General features: G+C 39.3%; 1 protein-coding gene across 1 annotated transcript in view; it reads right to left on the bottom strand.

Moving 5' to 3' along the window:
* Window positions 1–21,695, bottom strand: part of bmpr1ba (bone morphogenetic protein receptor, type IBa) — a 62,613-nt gene extending 40,918 nt beyond the window's left edge. The window contains exons 1-2 of the mRNA XM_080498887.1: window positions 21,629–21,695; window positions 2,350–2,411 (exon numbers count right to left, since the gene is read on the bottom strand). The gene's annotated coding sequence lies outside the window, so the exon portion shown is untranslated. The remainder of the gene's footprint in view (window positions 1–2,349; window positions 2,412–21,628) is intronic.

Here is a 21,695-nt window from a genome sequence, read left to right as displayed (position 1 = left end):
TTGTGTTATAATGAATTGTCTATTAAACTTTCAAATACACATCTTTACTCAACATCAGTGGGTGGCATGAAGCTTTTACACAAGTATGCATATATGTTTTGTTTGTTTGACTTTATCTGACAAAATATCTAATATTTTAAGTATTTTAGGAGAGATAAAATCAAGAAATGTAGTTATGACTGAGCAAGGATATTTAGGCATAGGCTGGATAGTATCTACCAACAAACACACAGCACCAGTCCTTCTAGTGAGGTGTAATGGAAAAGCTTTCTCTTTGTATTCAGTTTCATAACTTCAGCAAAAATGACTTCCCTCTTCATTTACAATCTTGCACATTGTACCTCTGATTAAGGCTCTGTCATGGTGAAAGATTCCATTTGCATGTGTGCATATGTGCATACATTCATATGTCCAATTGTGAGTTTGTTAAAGTCTGTGCATACACACAAAGACAAATGCTCATGTTACAATAGTAATGGCTCCACTGAAACTTGCATTTCCTAAACAAAAGGTTCCAAGGTTTCTTATATAGCATTGACTCGACGCAGCAGTGTTTTTTCTCCAGTGACTGACTTTATGGAAAGAGCCACTGTCCAAAACAATAGTGGCTACACAAGCTAGAGAGGAGTGATTCAAATGGTTTGATTGATCAGTGAATCGGCATGATATTACACAGACTCTGGAAAATGGCATAGCAACACGGAGAGTCTTCTTCAAATTACAATGATAATCTGGTAAATGTGTTTTATATAAACATTGAATTTCTTCGATAAGTCTTGAAGTGGTCATTTACCAGGCCCAAGATATTTTGTGGCAAGCAGACCTTCAAACTGATTATGGTAAGTACTTGTCTTCACTGAGGGAGCCTTTAAACGCTGGTAAATATTTGGGGTTTTGCCAAATACCCCACAATTTACAAAAGAAATTGTGTCATTGTCTTTGCGTCTCTCGTAGCGAGTTTGGATTTCAGCGGAATACGCAACCTGAGACGATGTCTATTCATTGGCATGTTCCTCCTTCAGGGATCTGCTAGAGCTGCATACTGAGGTCTATTTTGGATTGTGTGGCTGTGCTTAAAACTACACATTTGCAAGGAAATGTGAGGTGGTCCTGTTAAAGAATGTTCTCTTAATAGGATGGCTGAGATCGATCATACTTTACAGCTATTCTGAGCTTACTATAATTTAAAGATAAGCTATATGTTTCAGTCATTGTATTGGTTTCTGTGAACTTTGATAGCCGGTACAAATTTTACTAATTTGTTGTGCTCTGGTATTTAATTTTTGGAGTAAAACATTTCGAACATTAGCTCTCCTCCAAAGAATGTTGCATAATCATCACTAAAGTGAAATTTCACTTTAGATATATTTTATATGATCAATAATGTTCTGTTATTGTCTTCTTAATTATGCATAACAACTGTTTCTGGTTCTGGAAGCAATCTTAGCTATACGATCTCATATTGTAACAGTTGGTTTAATGTAATACCAAAGATTGTGAAGACATTAAATATTCAGAAAAAAAAACATTTATTAAATCCTATTAACAACATAACTCTAAGGTTTGATTGCTTTGTTCGTCTTTGTTCAGTATTGAGTTAAGGAGTTAAGTCATATGGTATTATAGTTTCCCAATGTTAATAGAGAAGAAGAAAGCTATTCATTTTATGTGGAGGCATGTTATTGAATAGAAGGGATTAACCATTACACCCATATTTGCAGGGATCAGTTTTCATAGTGTTCGCATCTAGCTGCAATGAGAAAATAAATAGTTGCTGGATTATCTGATTTTATTGCTGATTGTCGGGATTCCAGACCCATCTGAGACTGCTGCCTGTTTATTATCCTGGAACTGTCGCTGCCAAGTAAGTTTGAGAAGCTATTTGAAGCTACTATTTGCTTTGATGACTGTTGTACTTTCAGTTTTTGTAGGAGCATATTTAGCAGACATACCCTACCAGCGAAGAACTAACATGGTGTGTATTAGAATTTGACCAACTTTGTCAATAACTAATTTGGTTGGGTGAATAATAATCCAACCATCCAACATCTACCCTGCTTTTCCCATTAGTTAGCTTGGATCAGTTTCAGCGGCCTGCAACCCTGAACAGAATACAGCGATGCAGAAGTCTGATTGATGGATGGAATAATAATTTACATTTCTGGGGTGGTAACATGTCAGACGACAAATTTATTCCTGCTATGCAGCTCATTAAATAACATGACAATGTCATAAAAGAGAACACATTAAGAAACATTAAGACGTTATTTAATCTTTTTTATTTTTTAATTTCTCAAGTGTATGCAGAAAGGCAGTGCATGAAAATGGAATGTTTGTTGATGTTTTTACCTGTATATGTAGATCAAGTGAGCAGATTGCCACTTTAGGCTGGTCACACACTGCTGTAATTCCTGTGTGTAAACACAAAAGAAGATAATAAGAAAATTGTAGCATTAACCACCTAACAAAGAAAAAGCACAAAATTAGAAATAGACTGAAAGCAGCAAAAAGCATTAAAGATCCAGGTTTCCTTCGAGCCAGCTTTTATGTGTCTTTCTTCCATGTTATGTATACAGTAATTTAAATTTAAATATAAATGAAATTGTGACCCAGGACACGCTGGAGGGACTATGTTTCTCGGCTGGCCTGGGAACGCCTTGGGGTGCCACCGGAGGAGCTGGAGGAAGTGTCTGGGGCCGGGCAAGTCTGGGCAACTCTGCTCGGACTGCTGCCTCCGCGACCCGGCCCCGGATAAGCGACAGAAGATGGATGGATGGATGGATGAAATTGTACAAAATTGAGACAGTATATTTTAGATTAGTTTTTCTTCTGTAATACAAAGACAGAGGCTGTATGCCAGGTACAATTTAACTGATTTATAGATAGAAAAGTCAGGTCATGCAGAATCCCACTTGTAGAGTTGGAAAATTAAACTCAAATAAATTTTCCTTACATAAACATGACACTCTGGGCAGGTTCATTTCTTTACCGCTAACAAAATACAGCCTCAAAAAAACTGTAACCAGCACTGGATTCATTTCATTTCACACAGTGTTGCTTTTTATTGCCATCCTACAAATGACTCCAGCCTGTATGTATGCATGAGTGTGCATGTTAAGAGAGCACACGTCCCTCTCTATTTTTATATTTCTGTCTGTCTGCTTTTCTGCGCGTTATTCCCCACAGACTCAGCCACTATTTGACAAAGAGGTCACTTCACATTAGGTGTTAAAGGGCTAGATTGTCTATAAATCATAAATTGCAATAACTTTAGAATAACCCTAAAATCACAAAGAAGAGACACAAAATATTACAGGCACAAGTAAAGGCTTATTAATTTAGTGACAAAGAAATTGTCAATTAATTGTTGATGGGCAGAGGTCAAAGTTCAGACTATCATGTCATTTTGCTGCCAGATGGCAAATGTTTTGAGAACCATGATATGGCACAAGCCACATACAAAATTAAGACATTTTTATTTTATTTTTTAAAAATCCGTTTCACCTGAAAAATGCAGCGCTTAAGAAAATAAGCTTGATTGTTTAATGAAGGACATCAATAATTGTGTCTATGAAATCATGTAAATGTGAGCTAAGTTCAACCTTGACTTCAACACAGAAGGAAGACATATAGTAGAAGATCAAACTAAAATCTCTGACTCATCAACTGCTCTGGTCTGATGACAAGAAAAACTAAATACCCCCTTGAAGGTGGTTGAAAACATTTGTTTAAGATTGAAAAGGGAATCAATATAAAATATTGTATTGGTCTGAATATAAGATGACCCTGATTCTAAGGCTAATTTTTGGAAAATGTTTAGCAAACAAATGTATTACCTTTATGTAAAATTTTAATAATCAAAACACATGGAATCAAGCAGCTGTTAATACTTGTCAAAAACCAGTAAAAAGACCCAGACAAACACACAAACCACTCAGATGTTTACTGGTTATTTTTAGGTTCATCAACGGTCTCCTGGGTTCTCAACCTCGTCTTCACATAGAGCTCCTGGCTCATTGGTTTAACTCCAGTTATTGCTGCTCTCGTGTGCCAGTTTTGTCTGAGAAAGACACAATAGTGTGCCGTACTCAATGGCATTCAAACCCTTTGAGATGCAGGACTTACACCTTATGAACAGCATATTAACAAATATTTCTCAGTCATGTGTCTGTAGATTGCATTCAGCATGTTCTTCTGGTTTCTGATGCCGCTGTGTTGTTGTTAGCTGAATATCTCGTCAAAAGATGACCCCACCTCAATAGATTATTAAAACCCTTTCACAAATTTCTGCATTAAAATTAACATGCAATCTCTCATCAACTCCAAGACCACTATGGCTTATTTGAGCAACTAAAGTAAGCCACTTGAGGAAGCATCTGATATGAAGTATGTGGAAGCAACGAAATGCCACTGTGGGTGTAAGTTTACAGTTCAACCTTCAGGTATCAAAAGCAGGCGTGTCACGGCGAGGGCCAGGCTGTGTGCCAGACAGTTGGTTGTTCCAAAAAAGGATCAGTGAAGCGGATTACTGCCTAAATCCCCTCTTTCACCGAGTTCCTACAAACTGTCATTTTGCTCTCGGCTTCACAATAGGCAATGAAAATACTGGCAGGTAGGGTGACACAGGAAAAGCTGCAGCCTACAGTGTCACCGTATTCAAATGCAGAGAGAAACTGCTACACACACTCAACAACTCTTTCATTGTATCACGCTTATTCATGTGAATGTGGCACAATTCACAATACAGATGTGAAGCTGGTGCAATTTGGTGATTGACAGATGACATAATTACAAACATCACTTTGAGAGTTTTATAAATCCAGAACCAAACATGCATGCAGGATATAGAATTCAGCTCCCCACACACATCAGTGTGTACATGTGCATCTTAGGTTTGTACTAAACAGTATAAATACACCAGCAGCTGAGTGACATCTGCTTTGATGACTTAAGGGCCGATTATTAACTTAAATTAAATATATATAGAATCAAAACACACAAGCAAAGTCACTGCATTTTTGACATCATGCTCAATAATGAAAATGAAAAACGTCCTGAACGCTAATCACAACTCATAATACGAGTCAATGTACCACCCATTCACCAGGTATTCACAGCCCTATATAGCAAAACAGTACAACTGTAGAGGTTTTAGAAAATCCTGAGAAACCATTAGAGAAACACACATGAAAAAATTCACACGAGTCCATTAATGGCCAAATGTCTGAACAGAAGATTGATTCATGCCGAAGAGTAATGTGGCGATCACTCAGCAGGCCCAGCCTTTTACCTCACACATTACTGCTCTGAGGTACTTCTGTTAGCTGGTCGCACACACACAGATGCACACATATATGCAATCATATAATTAAACCCTCAAAGTTAGCTGGCTATATAGACACAGACAGACAGACGGACAAGAATTACAAACCAACGTCAATCTGATGTTTCCTGTCTTGATAATGTGTAGACACATTAATTATTGTAGTGATACATTAGTAGAGATGTCAACACTGCATGGGTCAGCTGTTTTGATTATACTCAGCTGGAGTTAGACTAGTTAGTTAGAGGAAGGCCATCTATACTGGATGCTGTTACTTTTGTAAAGAAACTGATTCATGAACTCATGACATGAAGAAGAGATGGCAAAACAGCAGTGATAAATCACCAACATGCAGACAGCAGCAAAAAGCTTTTGAAAAATGAAGCTAAATGTTACCCTAGCCCAAAAATGTTTCATTACTCTGCATTTTTGTGTGAAGGAAAACAGCTAAGGCAGCAAAAAAAACTCAATCAATTAAGAAAAGTAATGTTTTCACATTATAAGCTCGGAGATAATTCAAATGTTTTGCAGATGGCTCTGATATACAAGGAGTACTGAACTGACGATTTAATGGTTTGTGACAAGAAGCACAGAGCACAGGATGTTTTATCCAGGGTGAAAATAGATCTGCACTCTGGCTTCATTTCACCTCCATGTCAATTAAAATTGTAATTTGTACACGTATACACTCACACGTTCAAACGAGTGATGCAAGCTGGAACGCAGTGTCAAAAATGTTCCTCTTCTTTTTCTTCCCCTGTTCTTTAATGAAAAACATTCTTTGCTCTATTCATGAGACAATGGTGATATCAACGCCAACAGTACAAAATGCTCACTGTGGCAAACTCCTGCCAACTCCAATAAAATCCAGGCAAACATATTTTGCATGTACTGTGACCTTAACTGAACTTTTCCCTTGAAACCAGAACATTTCAAGTTGAGATGGTAATTTTAATCTGTAACTTATTTAAATGAAGGATGTATTTGATTAGACCATTCAATCACACATAATCAACATATTGACATAAAATACATATATTCTGAAATCTAACTCCACCAGTTATTGTATACCCCCACCCTTTGCTGCTTTCAGTCCTGTATGAGATGTTGTAACTAAAAATATCTCAATTTACCCACCAGAAGTACTCACTAGAGGTGCGTGCTGTCAGTAGTGTCCAGAGACCACCCCTGCTGGCTACACCTGCCAGAAAATATTGACTGTGTTTGCCTCAGTTTGACTGACATGTGACATGCTTACGTTGGTAACTGACGTAATTTCTTTCCCCAGAAAACACCCCCAGAGGTGAGAAGTACAGTATAGAGTCGTGAACAGGTTAGAGCTGTGTGTATGTACATGTGTACATACGCGTGAGATAATTATTGCAGAGTTTTAGGAGGTGTCTCGTGATAGGAAACAGCGGTTTGAAGGATATGACTCATTACTGCCTCTATAGATCCCTCAGTATGTGTGTGTGTGTGTGTGTGTGTGTGTGTGTGTGTGTGTGTGTGTGTGTGTGTGTGTGTGTGTGTGTGTGTGTGTGTGTGTGTGTGTGTGTGTGTGTGTGTGTGTGTGTGTGTGTGTGTGTGTTGAAACAAGGAACAAATCCATTTACCTACCAGGCTACCAAATCTTTTCAGCCTGTTTTGCTCTGGAACCTTTTTTCACTTCATCGCTGCGAGTTTGAAATATGTTCTGTGTGAAATCAACTGGCAAAGTTTAGCAGGGCAAATGTGACGTGGGGCAGATAATGGACACCTTTTGACCCCAAATCTACTTTGCGTTTAATTAGTGACTAGGATTTATTTTTGATATTACTATAAAAGAGATTTAGTGAGAGTATATTATATTTTTATTTTAATCAATCTGAACACATGCTTCAATCAGCCATGGCATTATGACTACTGACAGGTGAAGTGAATAACAGTGATTATCATGGCACATTTTAGATGGTGGGAGAATTCAATCAGCAGGTGGACGATCTGAACTTACATATTGCTTCTAACATGAAACAGAAAAAATTGACAAACTTAAAGATTTGATGTTTCACAGTGCCTAATAGATGACTCGGTCAGAGCAACGCTAAAGCTGCAACTCATTTGGGGACTGCTTCAGGTGTCCAAGGAAGGAAAAGCTGTCACAGGATCATGAGTTAAATCTCTCCATCATGCCATTTCTAAAATGTAGAGCAGACCAGGACCACTGTTCTTGTATGCACAAGAAGTGCATCCTTTAAAGGAAACAGCTACTTTTGAAGACAACAGTTGACGAAGAAAACATTAAATGACATTGCAACAGTGATTTTATCACACCTTCAACAGCCACATGCCATCTTTACAAACTACACACTGTATGGGCAGTACACGTGTTTGCCAAGAAAATAATTTGTTAAGACAAAGAAAAAAATGTCTTACACCATATTTAGTTGTTTATTCAATAAGGCCTGTGTTCTCCAGGAAGCGTGTTTTATTTTATATTGATCCCCTGCTAAATGAGCTTCACAGCTTCACCCCCCCAAAGAAATTTAATAAATAAAAAGCAAAAGGTAACAGATGGACTTGCAAGTTTGGAACATCAAAACATCATTTTTCTTCCACTCAATTATTTAAAAAAAGGTTTCTCTTTTTAGTTTCACAATTTTATTTATTACATAAAGAAAACAGCCTCACAGATAAAATACACCACAGCTATACAGGCTCTTCCCAAGAAAACATGAAGGGGTATGCTCTCTTGAAATTAATAGTTAAATATTTTGTTGGCTTTTATAATTATATACCACCAAACTCAAACCACTACAAGTAGACTAGAACTAAGTGAAATGTGTACGGTCAATGAAAATCTCTAAAAACCCTCAAAATTCTAAATTGGATAAAATACAATACTCTGATAGGATGATGACTTCAAATATAGTGTCTGAAATGTGCCAAGCAAATAAAGCAAACACCATTAATTACTGATCTGCCTGAGCTTTTGATACAAGGTGATACAAGATTCATTTAAACTAAATTGTGTTTGTACAACTCTATCCCTGCTTTCTGAGTGTCACAGCTGAAAGGCTTCAAATCTCTAATTTGACAATTTAGGTGAACTTGGTAGGCTCAGTTCTTTCTTTTTAACATAATGGATTCGCAGACAGTGTGGTCTCCTGCTGCAAGTTTAACATTTTGGGTATTATTAAGACCCTTTTCTGTTACTTAAAATAATTTTGACCGATCACTTCTTGGACAAGTTAGGAAAACATTATTTATGATCTGCAAATGGATCTATAACTATCTCTAAGCAAACTGTGAGCTGACCGCTTCCCATTCCTCCTAAATTATCCAGTTCAGGTCACAATTCCTGATCAGTGAGTAATGAACCATGATGCTTCCACTTGTTGATATAGCTCTTTGGTTATTTTCACTGGATGGATGGATGGATGGATGGATGGATGGATGGATGGATGGATGGATGGAGGGACGGACGGACTAACAATTATCATGGATTTAGCCATTGTTGACTCATATCGCGGTCAGAAACTCAGAGGTAATCAAATACAGTGAGAGGCCCACGGCAAGTGACATACACTCATGTGAGGCATACATGTTTTGTAAAGTGGCTTGTTTTTCAACTCAATCTGAGATAAAATTTACAAAGATTTTAATTTAAAAATCTTTTTATTTAAATAAAAAGTAAAAATATTTGTAATATTCAAGTAATCTTGTGTAAGCCACAGGGAGCCACAACCAGATGGCTAACGACACACATGTTGTAGACCCCTGACCGAGCCTCACTCAACTGCTGTGATCAGCTTTCTTTGCATACATGTTGTCCCTCTGAACACAACAGTTCCTCTCAAACACACTTTAAAAAAAAATAGTTTTAGTAAGTATCATGCTTGTTTCGATGTTTTCGCTGATCTTTTTCGAGATGTTTGTTAGTAAACAATAATGTGATAATGCCTCCAGGGTTACGACAATATGCAAAAATAATAACCAGACACGCATGCAGACAAAAACAACCCAGAGAGGGAGCGAGAGGGGCACAGTAAGCAGAAACACGCAAAACTAATTCATACAGGATAAAAAGCAATCTTGAAGGAGAGCCACTTCACCTTGAGAACGCCTTGTGGCAACAAAGAGTGTCCACAGCCTCCAGATTATCCTTAATTTCCTGCAACAGAAGTCCTGGCTATGGAATAGCTGAAACGAGTTTTCATTGCTTAATTACATGTATTTGTACAGGGTCAGGAAAAGGTTTGGACTCAAGCCTCGGGATCTGCATGGCACAGCAGCATCCTTGCCAGCTGACATATGAGGAAGGCCAAACAGAACTTAGAGAAACATATTGCAGCGTCTGGTGTTTCTCATACTGTGCGCTTAGAGACATAGTCAGACATTTACAAATGCCCTAATACATCATGTGAGCTATATGGGGTTGAATTGCAACAGGGAAGTTTCAAGATTTCAACAAAAGGAAAAGGCTAAGGTTCAAACACAGAAAGCTAATGTCACTAAACTTCTACAAAGTAAAGCAAAGCATGGAGATTTCTCAGACTCACCACAGCATGGGCATTTTAACAGTCAATCTTTTCTTTGTTTTAGCAGCTGCAGGGTGAATATTCATTTCACATTTTATTTGACATCCGTCACAGTCCTCTGTTGAGTTTAGGAACCTCTTAAATTAGCTGGTACCAGGCTGAGCTTATTAAATGTAAAAACAGAATATGAACTTGAGCCAAATTGATTGTTTTATTATTCATGAACACGATGCTCACTCCTCGAGTACATTCAGTCAAAAACTGATGCAGCGAAATCATTTTTCTGGTCCAAAACACACATAAGTTGAAAGCAATAGCAAAAAGAGCAAAAGGAAAATATTAGCAGTCTGCAAGCCAGAAGTTAGATACAAAGCAAACAAAGGTTTATCATTTTACACCCCAAGATGCTTTTCACATAAATCAAAGTTTAAATTACATACTGTACAGAAGTAAACAAAGAGCACTCCTGTTGTTTACATGTGTGGCTTTAACCAAGAGAGTGAGTGTTTCTATCCAAGCTAAATGTGGAAAATCATAATTAGGAAAACAAACCAGAACTATTCTCAGGGAAGGTTAAAACTCTGAAAGGTTGGGGTTATGAATCCATATTTTGAAAATCACTGGTTTATATTTTAACACATTACTATTCAAAAGATTAATTATCTTTTGGTAATCAACAGACAAAAAGAACACACAACATTATAATTCTGATATTCAAAGGAACATTTCCTTGTCCTATGAAAGCAATTTGGTTAACCACTAATTTATATGCTACCTATTTTCCATGTCACGCGTTCTCAGACAACAAAGGACAACCTCGATGAACGGATTTTGCCCACCCTCTCTGCCCCTCCCCTCCTCCAGGTGGCTGGAGGCCTCGTAAATGGCTCCAGACGCAGGGACTCTGTCTGCCATCTGACAATGATTAGGATATAGGCTGACGGTATAGGAGTAGAGCCCGAATACTCAATTGCTGCGACACAATTTTATATGCAGCAAAACTAAACATACCACCCACAAGACGTTTGGGTTTGGCGACCAGCATTAGGTTGCAGTTTCATTCTGGGGTACAGAGAGAAGGGGCACACATTAAAGAACATACAGAAATATGTTACAGTATGAATGACAAATACGCTGGATTGAAACTGTTTACCAAATAGGTGAAAATCTGTCCCACCTTCTTGTTGGGCATTTATACTGCTGATCACGTCTTTTTTTTAATCACTAAGTTCGTTATTGCAGTAAATGTACCTTAGAAGGCAGATAACGATAAGACTTGTATATAGCCCAAAGCTAAAGTGTTTTGCAAGTGACTTTTTAAAGTCTAAAAAACCTACACGTACTCTATTTGTGTTCTCGGCCCAGGACATAAAGCAGCCATATCATTTTTCTCTCGTTCTTTTCTCGAACACACAGACTCCTTTTCTTTCCCTCCATCCCACTCCTCCACCCTGACATCTGACAGTAATTATAGCACAACCTCAAAAAACTCAACTCACTTAACTCTCCATTATTAAGTGACTTGGTGCCACTGACATAATTTGTTCATCTACACGTAGAAATAACTGACACACGCACACACGAATGCTTGGGCCCCTGGAGTTTTTGCCTTTCGTGCAGCATACAAATGTCCACATACACACCTCAAATCATGCAATCACATGCACTCTCAGACTCCCTCCTCCCTTGTCCGCCCACTTCAAGTGTAGGACCCTCGTCCTATCTACCCCTCCCTCCCTCCATCTCCAGTCCCCTGGAACAGAACAGTCACGGCTGTGTGCACTGTTGATTAGCTAGAACCTGAACCCAGGGGAAACACTGGAAAGTTCACTGTTCTTTATTGTATTTCTCTTTAGGACAAAAGAAGTCTCTGATAACTTGGCTAGCACTCTCCCATTAGCTTATCTTTTACAAATGCAACCCTTACATTCAGGCAACCCAACAATACCTGCTTTTCTTAAACCGTCAACAACATTCAATAGTGATGTTGAGAAATTAGTAAAAGGTTTTGTGTTGCTCTACAAGAACATGTGTACCCTGGTTTGAGGTTGTAATGTCGGAGCGCAATGTGGTGACTTGTGGTGATGCAGGCAAGGGTGTGTGCATGAGGTTATTTGTTATGGCTAATTCCTTAATCCCAGGACATATGCCTGAGACCTGCAACAAATGCCTGCAAGGAGAACTTGCACACGCAGAGCAAAACACACGGCACTACTATCATTACTATTAATCTCTCTGCAGTGTGCCAGCTGCAGCTGGTTGGAAAGCTATGTTGGAACAAGATTTAGCGAACAAACCAAGACATATTTGCCTTTGAGGTTCATTGTCCTGTAAAAAAAATATGCTGGTTTGTCTTATGGTGTTAGTAACAATTCATATCTTTCAATCTGGCTTTGAGGAATTCAAAGAAAGCCAAATCCAAAAAGTGAAAAGCCAACCTGTTAATGTGCATCTGCCTCCCAATAAGATCTTCTTTTCTGTGTGCAGCTGATAAAACTAAGCTGGCAGGCAGCTGCACCATGATCCACATACCAGCTTGAATACTTTGTATCACCCATTTAAATTCATAGAGAAGGAATGAATGGCCTTTCTTAAAAGAAACAGTAAATGCACCACACGGACATAGCATATGTTAATGTTTCTGCGGTCTGATTGGAGGATCCATCAAATTCACCTATTTACTCATAAAATCACTCACATCACTCTTTAATATAGACAAAAGGTGACATGGAGGATCAAACTACTAATATTTGGTTTGGAAGGTAACCCCAGCTACCAGCTGATTGAAAACCACTCAAATAAACTTAGTTTACTTACATATTGTATTGATGCTTTGGTTGAGGAAACACATTCTAAAATGCTGAGAATCTAATCCCTTATCTACCAATACCACAAATATACAGAACTGTACTGTGAATTTAACACTTAAGAAAACAGTTTGCCAACAACTGTTCAGAAATGTGGATGGAGTGGTTGGCATTGCTCATACCAGGAATATCCCCATTTCAAGTCTGAATAGGGCTTGAGTGGCCTTTCTGGGTGATGCTTGAAGGTTCCGCCTGTGCGTGTGTTAATTGGTGACTCTGTAATACAGTATACACCTTCATTAGAAGAACTAGAACCTTCTCAAGTCTGATCGGAAGAACTGGACAACATCTGACTTAAATATCTGGGTGTCACAGCAAAGGGTTTTGAAAACATTTAACCATGTCATTTCAGTTGGTGTTCTGTAATAAAGCAGCAAAGCTGTTTGTTTTTCTGTCATGATGGGGTGCTGCATGCACATTAATGAGGAAAAAAGGAACTTATCAAATGGCTGCAATATAACAAAAGAAGGAAAAATGTAGGGAGATCAGAATATTATCTGTACCCACTGTAGGTGAGGGTAAGGGTTGAAATGATGGCAAGGCCATTTAGAAAATATAGTGTAACCAAAAAGGTTTTGAATAGTGCAGAGCACTGTCATCCATCCATGTTCTACACCACTTTATCCTTTTCAGATTCATTTAGCACTGGAACCAATCTCAGCTAACAAATGGTGAAGGCAGGGCACATGCTGGACGGATGGCCAGTCCACACAACAAACACTGAGAAACAGACAACCACACATACACTCACGTTTACACCAAGAGGCATTTCATGATCGCTGATCAACCTGATTTACATGTGTTTGGACTATGAGAGTAAACCCACACATGCACAAAGAGAACAAACAAACCCCCCATGGCTCCTCAGGCCAGACTTGAACCAAGGACATTCTCACTCTGAGGCGAGAGTGCTACTGCCATGGATGTATAAAGTAGTTTTATCAATTATATCATTAATACAGCATGAGTGTAATATGTACTGTATCTGATATATTTGTAGCTCAAGGGGATATGTGGCAAAATGCATTCTGACCTGGAGGTTGCGTAAGATTTTTATTTTTTTTTCCATCTTCATGGTTTGTATTGGAAGATTGAATTGGACACAGTGAAGAAAACGTTTAATAACTTTTTAAACTGATCTCTTTGTCTTAAAATGAAATACATTTCACATAGGTAGGATTGCAGGGTAGGTGCAGGGACTTTTTTCCAACAGGAAGCTGAGAGGACACGGTTCAGTGGGTCCAGCTTGTAAAAACACTGCTCCAAGCTCTGACTATGAATATAAAGCTGGTGAGCACGAGAGGCCAGTTTGGTCATATGCATGTAGTCCAGTGAAGTGAAGTGAAAGACAGACGCTGACATGAGCGTGTGTTTATGAGGAGAAAGAAGTTCTGCTTACGAGTTTAACAAAAGGGCACAAAAGTAGTTTGCTGTCCAGACAAAAGGCTTTAAAATATTTTTACTATATAATTTTAGGAGAAGATCTTTATGGGCTCTAGTGAGTGATGCTGTGTACCGAGACCATAATGCTGTGGCAGCGTTTCCATTTACTGTCTGTGTGAGTGAGATGCTGACCTAATATGTAATCATCTGCTTGATACTGTTTTGGCCTGGAACCTACAGGGTCCTGTTAGGGACATCTGGTCTCCTTTGGACTCACTTCCTCTAGATTTCTCCCACTTTTTGGATCGAGCAGTCCCCATAATCTGGATAGGGTGAATCAGTGTGGGCCATCTGGTCAGCCCTGGGTTTTTTTTTACTACCTTATTAAATCTACAAAGAACAGCCCTCCCCATACACTATCTGGCATGAGTAATCCATAGGTTTTCCCTTTATTTCACATTATTCATCGCCCACTAATGATCTCCGAGTGAAGGTCCTATTAGTGTCCACAGAATCCATACCTAAGGTGTGAGTGCACAGTAGATATCCTGGTTAGGGTTATCTCCTGAATCGATGTCAGTGAACATCGGATTACCGCCTGGTTGCTGTTTTCAGTATGTTTCTTCAATGAGCATTGCACTGTCACACAGGACAAAACACAAAGAGTCCCAGAGGCCTGCTTCACATTGTAATTGCCTCTCGAGATGGATATGTATAAATCCACAAGATGTGAGTGTAGAAACAGGCCCCCCACAAGATTTGATTCCACATGCATCAGATTCAATATCGTAGAGGTTAAATTCAATTTGGTACCAATCATATCAATCAGATCAAATCTCTCAGAAATAATGACTTTGGAAAACATACTGATGAGCCCAGCTTAAATTTATGTCCCATGGGAAGGTGGTGTGTGCACTGGCTACATGGGTGCAATTTCAACCAGGAGGGTATCAACGATGGTACACAAGACAGTACATCTGCAGCAGCACATTTTCGCCTTATCAGCACAGGGCCAGAAAAAGAAACAGGCACAGAGACAGGAGCGGAGACAGCAAAACAGACAATAATAACAACCAGTGGCCTCTCAGTTTGATTATACACATTAAAGTCCATTCTGTGCCAGAGACACATCTGCACAAATCAAAGAAAGCCATTTATCATTCCAGGATTACGTGTGTGTGTGGGGAACCGGACAACTTAATGAAGACTACCTGGGTTAAAGACCTGGAGCCAGACACTCAAGGACAAAAGGTAAAGAGACAGTTACATAGCAGAGAGGTGAAGATAATTCCATGAACTCACATAAATATTTCTTTAATCTGCCTTGGGATTGCCTCTGTTTATTTCAAATATTTCTGAGCATATCTTTACCACTGTTAAATTTGAATGTGCTATGTATGAATTTAAAAGAAAAAGAAAAATCTAAGTTGTTTTTTTAGATGGACATATTGAAAGATGCGCTAACAAAGAGCTACTCATGTGTTTTACACATCCTGTCTTTAAAATAGGAAGTCGAAGTTTTCCATCACTCAGTCTGACCTTTAACCTGCCAGACATTCTCAGAAAATTAATAACAAAGCCACAGCTTGAAGTCATTTCTATCTCTAACTGCTAAAAAGAAAGTTAAAAAAAAGTACTTGATGCCACGGTCTATCAAGAAATGATTTAGTCTAAATTTGCATTTTTACATTTCACTAAAGATCAAGATCATAATTGTTGCTAACATTATTCTAAATGAAAGTTTTAATGCGGAGGGAATGTCTGGACCAGGAGACCATGAAGAGACTTCCTGAAACTTAACATTGACACTTGCTCTCGGGGCAAATATTTTTCTCTTCACAGTGATGGAATGGCACCTCAAAAGGAGGCACCATGGAAATTGGAGGTCTTGAGTTTGGGGGGCAAAAGGGATGAAACTGAAAGTGGATCCAGATGGTTATCATTTTCTCATCAGGCCATTTTTTTCCCCTCCACTCATCACTCCATCATCTCTCCAGTCCCCCTCACCCCAAACTTTATTTTTTTCCCTTTGAGTGAACCACAGACCCGGTGATTACTTTGGTTTGAACTGAGCCAAACCAAACAAAAAAAGACAGAGCCGTGGTCTATAAAATAAACAACAGTCTCACAGTTCAAAGACAAGCTGTATGAGTTAAAGCATCCTCGGGGCCCAACCTGTTTGTGCTTGGGACCAGGCCTTCTTGTACAAACAATACACTGTTTTCACTTCATCATTAAAATGGACGTAGTAATATTCAAAATAAACAAAAGCTCACCAAAAGGTGCTGAGAGATTAGAAAAAAATGACAAAGGTGAACAATTCAGAATGGCAAAATAAAGCAGAGAACAAGGAAACAAGGAGTGGTTGAGCTGTGATCACAGTGAAAATTAGAGACTGGTGAGAGGAAAATACTCAAATCATGAGATCAGAAGTGTCCACCCTGCAGGACACAAGCCCAGACATATTATGTGGCTCATTAATCACGCTAATAAATCATAATTCAAACATGTGTGAGACTATTGCCCTTCGCTTGCTTTCAGTTTAATACTATGGCTTGTCATAGTCATTTGCTGATTACTATGATCTCCTCTTGGGCACCAGAGCTGTTTTCAGAAAACAAAAGACCAGAACAGATCAAGTATTGCTACAAAAGGTGCAAATGTCAACTCTTCGTCACCTCATTCAAAAGAAAGGGGAACACCGGGCGGGGGCGGAGCGTCTGAACTGTGCACCCTGTGTGAATTATAGAGCGCACACACACACATAATAACTCCATCGTGAGATCAGGTAGACATTGTGTGTTTAAGTGTCCAGCCTGAGGGCGAGCAGAGGCGTCACAAAGCAAAAGATGTGAGTAGTGAGACAGCAAGAAGGAAAACTGCTAAATAAAAATTCTTAGAAAAAGTCACACAGTGGATGAAAGCTAAAACTACACTACCAAAGACACACACATTGATCTGACTTGGCCTCTCTAACCAGGAGTAACATGCAAACTCACTGTTCACAGCAGTCCTTCATATTGAATGAGGATGGATCAGATGGTTTGTTATACATAGCCACCTGTGCTGTATCAGAAATCATAAAATCATAAAATACTCAGCAAGTGAACCTTCAGCTAACATCAAATTAATGAACCATATGAAAGGCGTACAAACAGTTTCATTTAACTCAGTAGAAAGAGCTGATCGTGTCCCTGCACCTTAGGAGCAATACTGCAACACAGATGTTGGACTCTTTGAGTGTAAACTGGTCACACAAAGGAGAACAAATGATAACAAAGGTATCTTTGCCACAAAGGTGCTGCCTTGTTAGCCAGTCAGAAAGACATTTTTTAATGTGCCACAGCATTTTCAACAACTTTTACAGCTCCAGACTTACTCCCCTCATTAGAGTACACTGTGTGTGTGTGTGTGTGTGTGTGTGTGTGTGTGTGTGTGTGTGTGTGTGTGTGTGTGTGTGTGTGTGTGTGTGTGTGTGTGTGTGTGTGTGTGTGTGTGTGTGTGTGTGTGTGTGTGTGTGTGTGTGTGCCTTCCAAGTGCACACTTACGTTTTGCTTCAAGCCTGCATGAAAACTTTCTTACACAGGTATTTTGTAGATTGAAAAATGTACAGTGTGGATATTGTGTGTGTCACGAGGGAGAAAGTGAGTATTGTGTGTACTCGTGAACTAGTGCCTGCTTGTCTGAACATATCAAAGAGGAACAGGCAATAGATCACAATTTCCATCTGAGAAGTCAACCGTCAAATGTTTAACTCATCCCAGCTTCGCAGGACAACAGAGGGAAAACCTGATGGGACCCATGTGTGAGGACACCAAAATGCCCAACACCCACACATACTCTACATAACTCTGCTTATTGACTTGCCGTCCGGATTCACCGGTGAGGAGACCAGGGTTTGATGCTGAATGGGGTTTTTTTCACGTTCTCGCTGTACGAGTGCATCTTTGTGATCCCACAATCCAAAGCCAAGACTGTTGTCTCCTCTGTACCTCGTGATGGACGAAGTTCTAGTCCTTCAACACCATGACAAAACATAATAGAATACAATACAATATAACACAATAGAATTTTAAAAGTTGTATTCTGATCACCCCAGTATCTTATCAAATAGATCTGAATGGCAAAAGATGGCTATCTTCTCAAGTTTAATTTCATACATGCAAACTTTTTATTTTAGCATATACATAAAGCACAAAACACTACAACTGTAAACTTCTTTAGGCTACACCATCCAATAACTTTAAATGTTTTCATAGCTACTGCTGGTTTAAGATCAGGTCTGGACAAATTACATACATAAAAGTACTCAACCAAATACAAACTATAAACATCACTTTAACCATACTTCTCTCTCTCTCTCTCTCTCTCTCTCTCTCTCTCTCTGTCTCTCTCTCTCTGTCTCTCTCTCTGTCTCTCTCTCTCTGTCTCTCTCTCTGTCTCTCTCTCTCTGTCTCTCTCTCTATCTCTCTCTCTCTCTCTCTCTCTCTCTGAACCCTTTAACATAGTTTACACATTGTTATAGCAATATCAAACAACTATCACGAGATGAACAGTTTTCTTTTGAGTGCCTCAGTTTGACTGTTTAACTGTCTTGTTCAATGAAGGTTTCACAGTAGAAATAAAAACTATCAGTATTTTTTTGCTGCCTCACAAAGAAAATATGTTTTAACAAATACATACTTCACTGTGAAGTAGCAAGACGAAGTCTGCAGTGAATCTAATGAAATGAGATGTGGCATCGATTAGTTTGGCCTCCGCTGAGGGAAGAAAACGGTCCAACTTTACATTTGAACATTCAAAGCTGCATTTTTATAAAAACCTTCTGAAGAGATAATGGTTCAGGGCTTGCTGGAGATCAACAGGTGAACCACAAGCAGGGTCCAGACATAATTAAAGGAGGCAGTAACTTTTCGGTTGATGTTGCTTCCTTCCTTCCTCCTTCCCTTCGTGACATTGCCAGAGGTTTGAGTCATGCTGATAAATGTGACACACGAGGACGACGGGTCACTTCAGGGCAGATTGGGGCAAAGCCTGCTTATTATCACAGCTCGATAAAGTTTAAAGAAAACAGGCCCGTGAAAGATTCTTGAATTGACTCTATCTGCTTGAGAATCCAGGTGAAGATAAATGGTGTAACATTTCCATAAATCAAATTGACACTCTAATTAAAAAGGGAGGAGGCCCTCAGGCTCCACACTCTTATCTGTTTTTGATTGTTATCAGCTCGTTCCCCAAGATGAGGAAATTGGAGGTTAGAGAAGCTCAACCCTGACAAACTACTATTTAAACAATCATCCTCCCTGTGTCCTGCTAAAAATCTTATTTTTCGAGGTGCCTTCACGCCGACAGAATGAAGTCTTGGTCATAATGAGATTCAGGTGCTGATGACTTCTAAACTGTTCTGAGCTTCTGTGTACTGTTGAATAAGTAGAGGAGCTCGAAAAGCAGCAGGACCTGGCATGAAGCCCTATAAAAGAGAAAAACATTTTAAAAAAAAGTTGCACTTTTTCTAAAAAAAAAAAAATCTTCTTCCCCTCTGACATGTTAGTTTTTGCTCCCCCTGAACACTTGAACGATTCATTTAATGAGCGACCACTGTTCATTGTTTGAAACTTTCTCAGTTGTTACCTTCATTCAGCCTTCTTTTTGACGACTACTCCTAGAATGAAATAAAAGGCTATACACTACCTGTGTGAACAGTGTATGTAGGAATGTGTAAATGGAAACTATTTTTCCTTTTACGACCTTGACTTTTTAAATAAATCAGAGTCCACATGACACTTGATGGAGACCGGATGCTTCTCAAAGGGTCCATGTTAGTACCCTTAAGCTAGAATCTCTCTCTGTTTTTTTTCTCTCTCTTCAATGTGTTCCACTTATCTGTGCTCCAGACAGGCACAAATTGAGTTTGTTTTTGGCAAATTTGCTATTCTTGCCATGTAGATTAAGCGCCAGCAATGTGATCTGAATTTCCAGCCATCGTCTCACATCACGAGGTGTCTGAAGCTGTTAAGTGTCTAAATTGCTCTCCCTCTCTCCTCCTGACACACACACACACACGCACATAGACACTCTCTCTTTCTCTCTCTCACTCTCTCTCTCACATGCACAGACACACTCGCAGACATATATGCATGCAAGGAAAGAAAATGAGGGAAGCGTTCTGTTTACAGCTGCATTGTGAAACTCAATTACACAGCCAATTGAGAATGTGGCTGTTTCTCAGATGTGTGTGATATGTTCCTGACCTAAATAGGATTGTCGTTCTCAGGGAAGCCTCAACAACTGCAAACACTTATGAGATTGACACACACACACACACACACACACACACACACACACACACACACACACACACACACACACACACACACACACACACACACACACACACATCTGGAGCACTCCTTTCCTCATTCATATTTGCTGAGTGTTTTCCTGCGTGGTCCCCCTTGTGTTGTTGCCCCCGGACCCCTCCGACGAGGTGAGGTAAGATTTGGAGCCACAGCATTATGCCATCTGGATAGACGTTCACACGAGCGTGCTCATGCACACGTACAGATATACTCTTGTCATAACCCACACTGACAAACACCTGGACCTGGTTACTGGACTCAGAGGGAGAGACGAATATTGTGTGCATGCCTGAGAGTATAAGTGGGGTGTATGGGGAATACTGAGCTGTAGGTTTTTCAGTGCTGGAGGCTGTTTGGAGGTTCATTTTAATTTTCCTTTCCTGCTTTCTGAGCCCTTGGAGAAGGAGGTCCACTCAACCAAGTCTCCAAAAGAATTAAAGCCAGGTCACTGCTACTACAATAGTGAGCCTACTTTTTGTTTAACACCATAACTGCGACTTGGTACTGTCATCTTTTATGTATGTATGTATGTATGTATGTATGTATGTATGTATGTATGTATGTATGTATGTATGTATGTATGGTTTTATCTGTACAAAACCTACAAATACTAAAACTTAACTCTCGTCTTCTTGATCATGATTGGTGTTTTTACATTTTAACACATGCATAAACCTAAATGCACACAAAAGAAATTGTACTTTTTTCCCCCTGAACATTAAAATCTCATTATCAACAGAGATGTAGGACAAGCGTTTAGTGGGACAGGTTTTGTACTCTTGAATGCGTAGGAATGATGAGATGAGAACATTTGTACTTTTTGTGGGCACTGCCCCCCTGCACTGTGAGTTTAGTGACTGAGGCAAAACAAAGGCTTTTTCTTGAATGCAAACATCAGATATTTTTTTACCACAGGTTGAGTGGCATATTGATATGAATCCAACATTGCAGATATAAAAGCAATAGCCTCTCCCTTCAGGATGAATCTCGAGCCTCTAAATGTCACAAGTGTTAAAAGAGCGTGTGTCAGACTGTAAACAGCTTCCAGCCACAAGAGCGCAGCGTCTGTCAGACTTTTCAAAGTGGATACGAGACTGAAAACCCCTGCACATTTTTCACTTTGATGCAATAAAACTCGTGTTAGTTTGCGTTTCTAAAAGCAGTTTAAAGTTTGCTCACCTCGTCGCCGTTTCTCGGTTCAGACGCGAAAAGTAGCAGCAGTGGTCCGTCCTCCGGTACAGATGCG

This window comes from Blennius ocellaris (assembly GCF_963422515.1).
Source record: "Blennius ocellaris genome assembly, chromosome: 7".
NCBI classification, from domain to species: domain Eukaryota; kingdom Metazoa; phylum Chordata; class Actinopteri; order Blenniiformes; family Blenniidae; genus Blennius; species Blennius ocellaris.
This window is presented reverse-complemented; position numbering and strand designations above follow the sequence as displayed.